The following is a 9,357-nucleotide window of genomic DNA, read 5'->3' as shown; positions in this document are numbered from 1 at the left end:
GGATCCCCGAGCACCAGGAGCTCACACGGAGCAGGGAACTTGGCAATATGTTAATGCACTTGATGAGTGGGGAAAGGTTCTGTTGTTGCCAGACCTTTGACTTGAACTTGATAGGGCTGATTTGGCATCCGGGGACTGGTTGCATTCATCAGGAGGTGAAGCTTCACAACAAAGATAATGTGGTGGAAGCAATTAGTATTCACAACAGCAATAATAGGTCTTCAGCATTGGACTGTGGGCTAAGCAAGGCTTTAATAACATCTGGTGTGTGACACGCTTTTCAAAAAGTAAATCACGAAACTATTTTGATTTTTATGCTGAAATATCACCTGGGTTTCATGTAGAAATTTTTATAAAAATGTACCCCAGCTTTTTGTTTAATTTTCACAAATATATATTCCAAGGCTTTTACAAGCTTTCAACGCGGTTAAATACATTTGTCTTCAATTAAAGTGCATGATAAAGGGGCATAAGCCAGGTTTCTCCTTTTCTTCAAGAGTTCATTTGAAGTCCTTCCCATTTGCAATTTATGGCATCCGATTCTGCTATATTTTTGAGCAAGCAGAAGTCAAGAATAAGAAAGCAGTAGTAATTTCTGTCCCATTTCCATCTCTTCTACCAAGACAACTTGGTATCCAGGACCCTGTCCTGACCCTTCTCCCTAGAACTTGTATCTCAACTCTCATTCGAATTCACTCCCTCTGCTGTCAGTCGGGAGAACGGCCAGTAATTCTCCCTGTTTGGTTAGTAATTCTCCATTTGGTCAGCAATTCTCTCTGTTTGGCCCATGCTCAGTCCAGTTCGAGGCATGGCAAAGGCCCTGCTTTACCCCATTCACATTCTAGCAGAGCAGAAAGCCCACAGGGAAATGGAGGATCTCGTCAGCTCCATTGCTTCAGAAGATGTTTCAGCAAGAAAATGCTTCTGTAAGGCTGTGGTGAGAAATGGGAGGGGAAAAAAAAATTAAGTCACAGAATCATTGATGGTGCAAGGGACTTCAGGAGTTTATCGACTCCAAAGTCCTGTTCAGAGCTGGTACAGCCCTGACTTCAAGCCTCGTTGCTCAGTGGTGAGTTCTTTCAGGCCCTGAGAACCTCCAAGGGCTGAGATACCATAACCCTTTTGGTGCCTCGTTTCAATGTTTAATCATCCTTAATGGAAACACTTTTCAACCTACAATCACCAAACATCCTCTTTCAAACCTTCTCTTTCATCCTCCCAGCACTGACCTCCAAAGAGTCTAAGGATTCCTCTCACTATTTAACCTCCTACAGGTATGGCAAGGCTCCCTTAGGTGTTCCAAGGCTACCCATTGAAACGTGAGAAGAACACAGGGCTGAAATACAGAGGGGGAAAAAAAACCCTTAGAAATTAAATCTAATAATTGATTCCTGATTTTGAACAAAAAGATATTTGGAGTAGAGTCCTAGAATCAATGTGCTAACTTTAGCCTTCCCTGGGAAAACTTACTGATGTAGGTAATTTACCAGAACATCTGAATAGTTGTAAAGAGGTATTTTAAGTGAATAAAGTTCAAAATCACTAATAGTAGTGGAAGCAATTTCAAACAAGTTTGTAGTTTAGGAACTGCCTGATAGTCAGTTATGTTTCTATTCTTTATGGTATTTACAGGGCATTCCTAAGGACAGTAAATTGCTTGAAACTCCAGTGTTATTTTCTGCCACGTCTTTTTCAAGAAAGATTAGAAATTTTCAATTCTATCTTTACTTTCCTTATGAACTACTTTCTGCCATCACCTTACACTTCTATGACCACAAGGCTTAGACACCACAGTTCCTTCCAAGCATAGTAAAGCTTTCTCTGTCACTTGATCAGAGTACAGGGAAAATAACCCCAACACCCAAATCCCCCATACCCCACTCTGTGAATACTAGGAAAGAGGAAAGAGAAACGGAAAGTTTATTTACACTCGAAGCATTTGAAGATCATTTTTCCCCATGACAACTCTTACAATCATCACACTGGCAAAATTATAGAAACCAGAGTTTACCTCATAGCAGCTAAACTAAGGAGTATCATTTTGTGATACCTTGTTTCTGTCTTAGCCTGAGAAATTATATTTCCTGCCTAGCACGAACTCCCACTTTATAAAATTCAATTCTCTTTGAAATTCAAATTAGTCCAGCCTTTTCAACTTTGAAGAATTCACCCTGATTGTTATGAGAGAAATGGCCATAATCCAGCAAGAGTGCAAATACAGTGGAAGTACAGTCATCTCTCCTTGTTGCCCTTCCATGGGCAATCCAAAAATGACCGTTAACTTTGTTTTGAGGGGCTTAAAATTTTTCAATCAATTTTACAGGTTGTTCAAGATTAGCATCCCATCAATTAGAAAGGAATTAGATGAGATAGTCAAAATTGCAAACAAAGCTGAAAAGGTTTGTCAAGTTTGCAAACAGCAAGAAAAATTACATAGGTTGTTTTATTGTGCCATGCAAAACTATTGTATCATGTATCAAAGACAGGGTGCCATTATGACACTTCTGAGTTTTCCTTAAGCAGTCTTAAGATAAACACCAAATTCTCTTAAATTAATTTGTAAAACTTAAAAAAGAGTAAAAGGCATCTAATAAAAGCCTACAGGGAAAAAACAATTAGAGGATAAAAACAGTTCACTACTTAGCAGAGCAAAACCTTGTAATATTACAAAATATCAGGGGGAAAGGCATCAAAAAGAATGCCAGTGCAGTCAAATCAAAACTGCAGGCAGTAAAAGGTGTTTTTCATCTTTTTAATATTAACAAAAATTCATTCTAATAAAAATAGTTTGATAAGCTATTCATAGTAAAGGACTAAAGCTGTACCTAATGTGTTTAACTCATAAATGGGTCTCAATTATTTTCCTCTATTATGCTTTCTCCTATGCAGAATGCCTTGACTATTGAATGGTTAGACATAAAATGCATGATGAAAAGTCAGACTTGAATTATGCTAAACACTGAAAATTTCCTGGTACGAATGAAAGAAATTAGTAATCTTCAGGGAGCAATTTAAATTGTTCCACATTCTGCAACAGATCAAGAGCACAAAAGTGTATACAGCAATGCTTCTAAACCTTAGCAGAAATAGACTGCTGAACTCTACAAAACCCAGACCCCAAAAACAACTCTCCCCCCAGGCCTCTAAAAAACCCCAAAACATCTGATAAAGTTCTCAGAGATTATATCAGCTGATGATTGTCTGTCCCAGCTTGCTGGTTCAGAGATGATCTTCCTCAGTGATAAAAGGACAACAGGCTGTAATTGTCAAGGTTAGCTACAATCCCAGGCTTATACACAAGGATTATACGTCCTGAATTCTCCTCTGCTGGATAGGTTTTATTTGGCAATAAAAGATTAAAAGTAACAGCCAGGGGCTCAGCTCTAATGCCTAAATCTGAAGACGTTTTTAAAGTACACACATCCAGAGCATGCATCGGAGCCGTTTCCCCTCTTAGTGTAATCCTCTTAGCGTTTTCTGTACCTCACTGAACTTGAAGCTTCTGAGCATAAAAATACACTGTACCTGGCACCTTTATCCTAAATTTAGCTTCAAAGAGGCCCTCTTGAAGACACCGCATCGCAATTTATGATATAGCATTCATTCCAGATGCATAACTGTTGGATCCTTTCATCCTGTTTTCCAATTTCAAAGTCAGAACATAGAAGCACAATTTCTGTTTTGAAGTTTATATTAGCTATTCCTTTCATTGTATAACATATCTGAACTTGGGATATTCACATGTTCCAGATCATAAAATGGCTCTGAGATATATTAGATCACTGTGAGATGACAAATTTATAAAACCATTGCACAATAACCGGTGTTTAAGTTCACTATTCTGAAAAAAATTGCTAAGCTTATTACTGTCCTGTTTCCAAAATGAAATTGGATAAAACTCAAGTGCCCAAGTAGTGGAGGTAGTTATCACTTCATTTTCTGCTTGCACCCTCCTTATGCCCCACCAAGAAGGGGACCCAGCAGTGCCAGTGCTGCCTACCGAGTTGGACATCTATGGAATCCGACCGGGAATTTCTCCAAAAGGGATTGTGTTGCTGTGGCCATTGTGACAGACTGTTGGGTAGAGAGCCTCTAACCAAAACTGGGGACATTCCTCCAAGACAAGTCAGCTGGCTTCTCCACTGTGGTCAGGAACAGCCATGGAAGTGAAGTTCACCTCGTATCACTTGAGATAGCAACTTCTGAGCAGCTCTCCAGCTGCTGATGGGAAAAAAACGTCAAGTACATTGCAGGAAACCTGGCCAGAAATTGACTTGAGCATGAAATTGATAGCTCTTTACAAATGTGTACTCATCTCAGTTAAATGTAGAACTAGCCCAGATAACTCACAGTAGATAACTACTTTATGTCTCTATAGTTAACAATTCTAGTTCAGTACCTGTTCTTAGGGATAAATGGTCTCTTTATTTGACATTAGCTTAATCTGTACCTAAGAAACATGGTGACTGCTTGTTACACACACAAATATGAGGTTAAATATTTGTAGAAAAAACAAATTTGCTTGTACAAACCTCACCTACTCTTCAAAACTCCAACCAGTGAGCAATAGCAATGAAAGACTTAAAGATAAATTCAGGTTATTAATGCTGTAGATAATTGTCTTTCTTGGCTAATACTTGAGACTCAAAATGTTGATATAACAGTATTTAATACAGATCCTAATTCTACAAACTCAGATACCCTTATGGCTGCTTGTTGTGACCACAGAAGCTGAAAATCATCCTGAAAACGAGGGTAGCTGATCCAATGCCCAGTGCTGACCGCTCAGAACCTGGATGCCCAAGCACTCACAGGATCGAGGTTGTACCGGGGACAAAAGTGCACATGAGGCATTGCAAGGCATTAATAAACTCCTGTAGCCTCAGGTTTATCCTATTGGTAATTTTATGCTTAAGACACCTTTTAGCAAATGTCAAAACAAGTGTCATTTTGTTTCTCAATTTCCAGTAAGCACTGACTTGAAATAACTTATTAAACTGTTGTAACCAGAAATGGAGACTGTATTCCTATTTACTGTAGGACACATCCTGTCATAAGTTTAGTTTTTCAGATTTTCATCGTTTCAACATCCAAAATATCTGGGTGTATTTTTATAAAATATATACACATATGTTATATGTTGCATTGTATGTTGCATACTGTATAAAAATTAGTAGCATTGTGCTACATTCTTACCAGTTAGCAATTATCTCCAATAGGGAAATTCATTCTCAAGAGTAGCTTTTCAGTGTTTGAATTTTTTTCTTTTAAGTTTCTTTCCCCCCTCCCTCCCCACCCTGTTCCTCTGTGCCCAATTACTCTATTATATCAGAGAACCTTGACAAAGTAGGAATTAATGTACTTGTCACATCCAATCAGCAAATAAAAATTGGGGCTCAGGAAAGTTGTATAAATAAACTGTAACATCACCGTTTCCAGCCACGGTTGCTCTGCCAAAGGTCACCCTCAGAACACGATTTAAGGGAGACCTGGATATAGAAATCACATCAAAGCTGACCTTTGAGAAAAATCAAACAGCTGCAAAGCCAGTAATGAGATTATCCATACAGAGCCAGTCCACATGGCAGCGAGTGCTCTGCTGAGTGAATTAAGGGAGGAAATACCAACACCTGGATTGCATTTTTATGTGGTGGGCAGAAAACTCACAACCCGACACTCGTCTGGGATTAGTTCAGGTGCAGCCAGATTTCTGTCTTCTTTAACCTATAGGCTGTGGGGAATAATTCCATATGATTGATATCTTTGTGCTAGACTTATACTGTCAGAAACGAAAACTGTTTGTAAAGAGACATATTTGAACTATATGATGGGGTGTACACCGATGATAAAGGGGACGATTGGCTACTGCTTTTGATTTATAAACATTATGAATGTCTTTAGGAGATTATGAATATTCTAACATTATTTACCTGAATACAATGAAGAAATTTCCACTGAAGACTGTTAGTATTCAGTGACCTATTACACAGTTATATATCTGAAAACATTGAATCTGTTAGAAAAGTAGGAACTATGTGTTCTCTTTTAATTAAAGGAAATTTTTATGAGGCTTGTTTCAAAATTCATTGATTTGTTTCAGATACAAGTCAGAGCTATGAAAAGTATTATTCAGATAAATTTTTAAAAAATAATTTTCTATGTCTTTTCCTTAAAATTTTCCACTCTGTACATTTTATTGTATTTTGTGCCTAAATAATTTCCACCACACTGGCATTTATTTTCCTGCTGTGCATTTGGGTATTTCAGGCAGTTAATCAGAAAGTAAATGTTTTGGGAGCTTCTTTGGGGTTTTGGGTGAGGAGGCTTTTTATTTGTTTTTAAATTTTCTTCTTTTCCTTGTGATTATGTGGTATGTTTGATTTTTACTGCAGGGTTATTGAGAAAGCAGCCTAACTGAAAAACTCAACAAACCCACTTTTAATTAACTGTGGTGAAATTAGTCAGTATTAGTTGTCAGTTTGACTTTATAGTAAGGTTCAATGGAGTGAAATATAATTTCATAATACACTAAAGGAAACACAGCAGAATGTGTAAAATATAAATTTTTAAATTGTACAAAATAGAACAAGTTATTTGCTCAATACATGAATTTCCTTATGAGTAAACCAATCATAAATTGATGGGAGAGAGGGGAGACAGAGAAAAACTGCTTTTGAAATTAGAATACTATGACTACTCACTATAAATCATGTATACTCATTATAAATCATGTAATAGTCCACCTCTGATTTTCCACTGAATTATGAACTAATGTATTTTATTGGTTTAACGCAGGTCATTTGAGTATGGATAAGAGAATAGCCAGAACAATCCTCTCCTGATGTAAGAAAGAGTCAAATTGGCTTTTACCAAGTAAGAAATTTTTTAAATTACATGTTTCAGTTAGAATCTTTTCGGAACAATGACTGGAAGATTTGCCACTGAGTAATTTTTAGCTTACTTTCCATTTTAATTGATTCTGAATTTACCGGGAGTATCACTGAATCTAGATTTAGGACAGGCATTAAAAAAAAAAAAAATCAATTAGCTTGATCACTGGTGCAGTCAAACATCCAGATCACAGCCAGGCTTTTAAAGGTAACTCATTGTCTGGGGATTCAGACAGGTACCAAGGAGCTTTTTCAAAAGTGCCTTGTCCCTTAACACATTTGATTTCAGCAGATGTAGGCATTGCACTGTAGAACTAAAAATTAACAAACAAAAAAAGCCCCCCCAAAAATAAAACAAACCAGCAAGTGCCTCTCAGCCCTCAGAGTGTCATTTTCATTTAAATGGAATACCCTACAAAATTATTTAAATTGCTTCTCCTGCATCCAGAACTTCTTTCATCCAAGATTTTAAGAAATCTATGTAGCTTTGGTGCCTTTCTTCACTTTCATTCAGCTTCTGAGTAACAATGAAGATAATTAGTGTATGATTCCATTTCAACTTAAGAAAGCAGCCAAAATAATAAATGATTTGATGGAATAGTTCTGAGGCTGGTAAAACACACACCTAAAAAGGCATTCGGGCTAAAATAATTCTAACATTTAAAACTGGGGAAAAAAAAAAAAAAAAAGAAAAAAAAAAAAGGAATGTTACTTCTGTATGGCAGAAGGGACACTCAAATCCATGTACAAAGTTTTCTTCACACTTCAGAACTGTTCTCTTCACTGTAAAACACCACAGTCCTGGCTTTCTGAAGTTTATCTGTGATCCAATAAAACTGAGAGCTTGTCATTTTTCCTCTAGAGATACGAAGGATATTTTAGTATCATGTGGTATTACATAGAAATTTGTGCATAATTAATTTTTTTTTCACTATTCCCTCGAGAGATCGCTTTCTTGAAGTTGTAATGATCTTATGGCTTTTTTTAGCAAAAAATTATTCTTAAAACCAAAACCTAATTTCCCACTGATCGTAACTTAACACAGATTTTGCAAATCAGGTTATAGACTCCTAATAAAAAAAAAATGAAAGCAAACAACACAATTTATAAGTCTTCACAACTAGTTTTAGACATGAGCCTAGAAGTTTCTTGCCAAGACGCATAGCACATGAAGAATTGATAGCGCCTATATATCTGTCCTTAGGAAATCAATAAATCTGTGCAAATAAAGGATATATGGAAGGAAATAAAGCATGGTAAGGATGTAACACAGCTTGGATGCATCCCGAGGAGGGAAAGGAAAAAGCTTTGGCAGGCCAATCTTTATAAAGCTTTACCAATTTAGCTTGCTTTCTACTCTTATTGGTGCTTAAGAGGTTAAGACTTTATTTGTGAAAACAAGAGAGAGAGAGTGGGGAATCGTGTTGTCTGCAGCTTCCTAAGTCTTGCTTAAGATCCTTTTCAATTACCATCCATTTCTCCTTTAAAAAGGGACAAAAAAATGGAGGAGTGGAAGCAGGTCAGGGCAGCCTGTGACAATGACAGTGTGATGGGCTCGGGCCCCCCGTGGCGTTTCCATCTGCTATCATTAAGGTGACTATTCAGACATGAAAAAATCCCTCTCGCTGCGCTGACAGGCAGGCATCAAGAACTATGACAAGGCATTAAGACAGAAAGTAGAGACAGAGATGTCATATCCCGCAAACAATCCTGCCTCAAACAAGACCTCTCAAATTTTATTGGAATTTAAAATCGAAATCGAAGGGCTTTTACCTGGGGGTTATCAAACTTCCCCTCGCATTAGTTTGACAACGAGGATGCTGCTAACAGCCACAGACACACTTAGCTCCTACCTGGAGTCTCTACCACAAGAAAGCCGGTTTTGTTTTTGCTTTTGGTTTTTTTTTTTTTTTGTTTGTTTTTTGTTTTTTTTAAATGGCTTTCTCTTTTCTCACTCTTCGATTAAAGCGGAGCTTTAATTCCTGCCCTTTTCCCTCCAGGAAGCTGAGCGGGAAGGGCGAGGCCTGGCGGTTTCAAGCTCGTTAAGCGCCGAATCCAACAGTGATGATAATAATAAAAAAAATAAACTACCAAGGTGATGTTTTAACTTCCGTGATAAACCGGCGCTGCTGCCCGGCGGGACAATCGGCGCCTGGATTCCCGGGAATCCCGGGCAGGGAGCGGGCCGGGAGCAGCCAGCGGGCCGTGAGGAGCGGGCGGCACCGGCAGGGGGCGCGCCAGCACCGCTCCGCTCCCGCTCCTGCTGCGGGCGGGAACCGCGCCAGGCCCGGCTCCACAGCCCGGCTCCACAGCCCGGCTCCACAGCGCCAGGCTCGGCTCCACAGCCCGGCTCCACAGCCCGGCTCCACAGCGCCAGGCCCGGCTCCACAGCCCGGCTCCACAGCCCGGCTCCACAGCGCCAGGCTCGGCTCCACAGCCCGGCTCCACAGCCCGGCTCCACAGCGCC

General features: G+C 39.0%; 1 long non-coding RNA gene across 1 annotated transcript; it reads left to right on the top strand.

The window, feature by feature from the left end:
• Window positions 1-5,656: 5,656 nt before the first annotated feature.
• LOC136291672 (uncharacterized) lies at window positions 5,657-8,999 on the top strand. The gene is made up of 3 exons (XR_010721656.1): window positions 5,657-5,696; window positions 6,796-6,873; window positions 8,891-8,999. It is a non-coding gene; the product is annotated as an uncharacterized lncRNA (long non-coding RNA).
• Window positions 9,000-9,357: the final 358 nt, after the last annotated feature.

Source organism: Chamaea fasciata, unplaced genomic scaffold (assembly GCF_029207755.1).
Source record: "Chamaea fasciata isolate MVZ Bird 193981 ecotype frontalis unplaced genomic scaffold, bChaFas1.0.hap1 SCAF_7, whole genome shotgun sequence".
Classification (NCBI taxonomy): Eukaryota; Metazoa; Chordata; class Aves; order Passeriformes; family Sylviidae; genus Chamaea; species Chamaea fasciata.
Note: the sequence above shows the minus strand (reverse complement) of the source record. Positions and strands in the feature narration are given on the sequence as shown.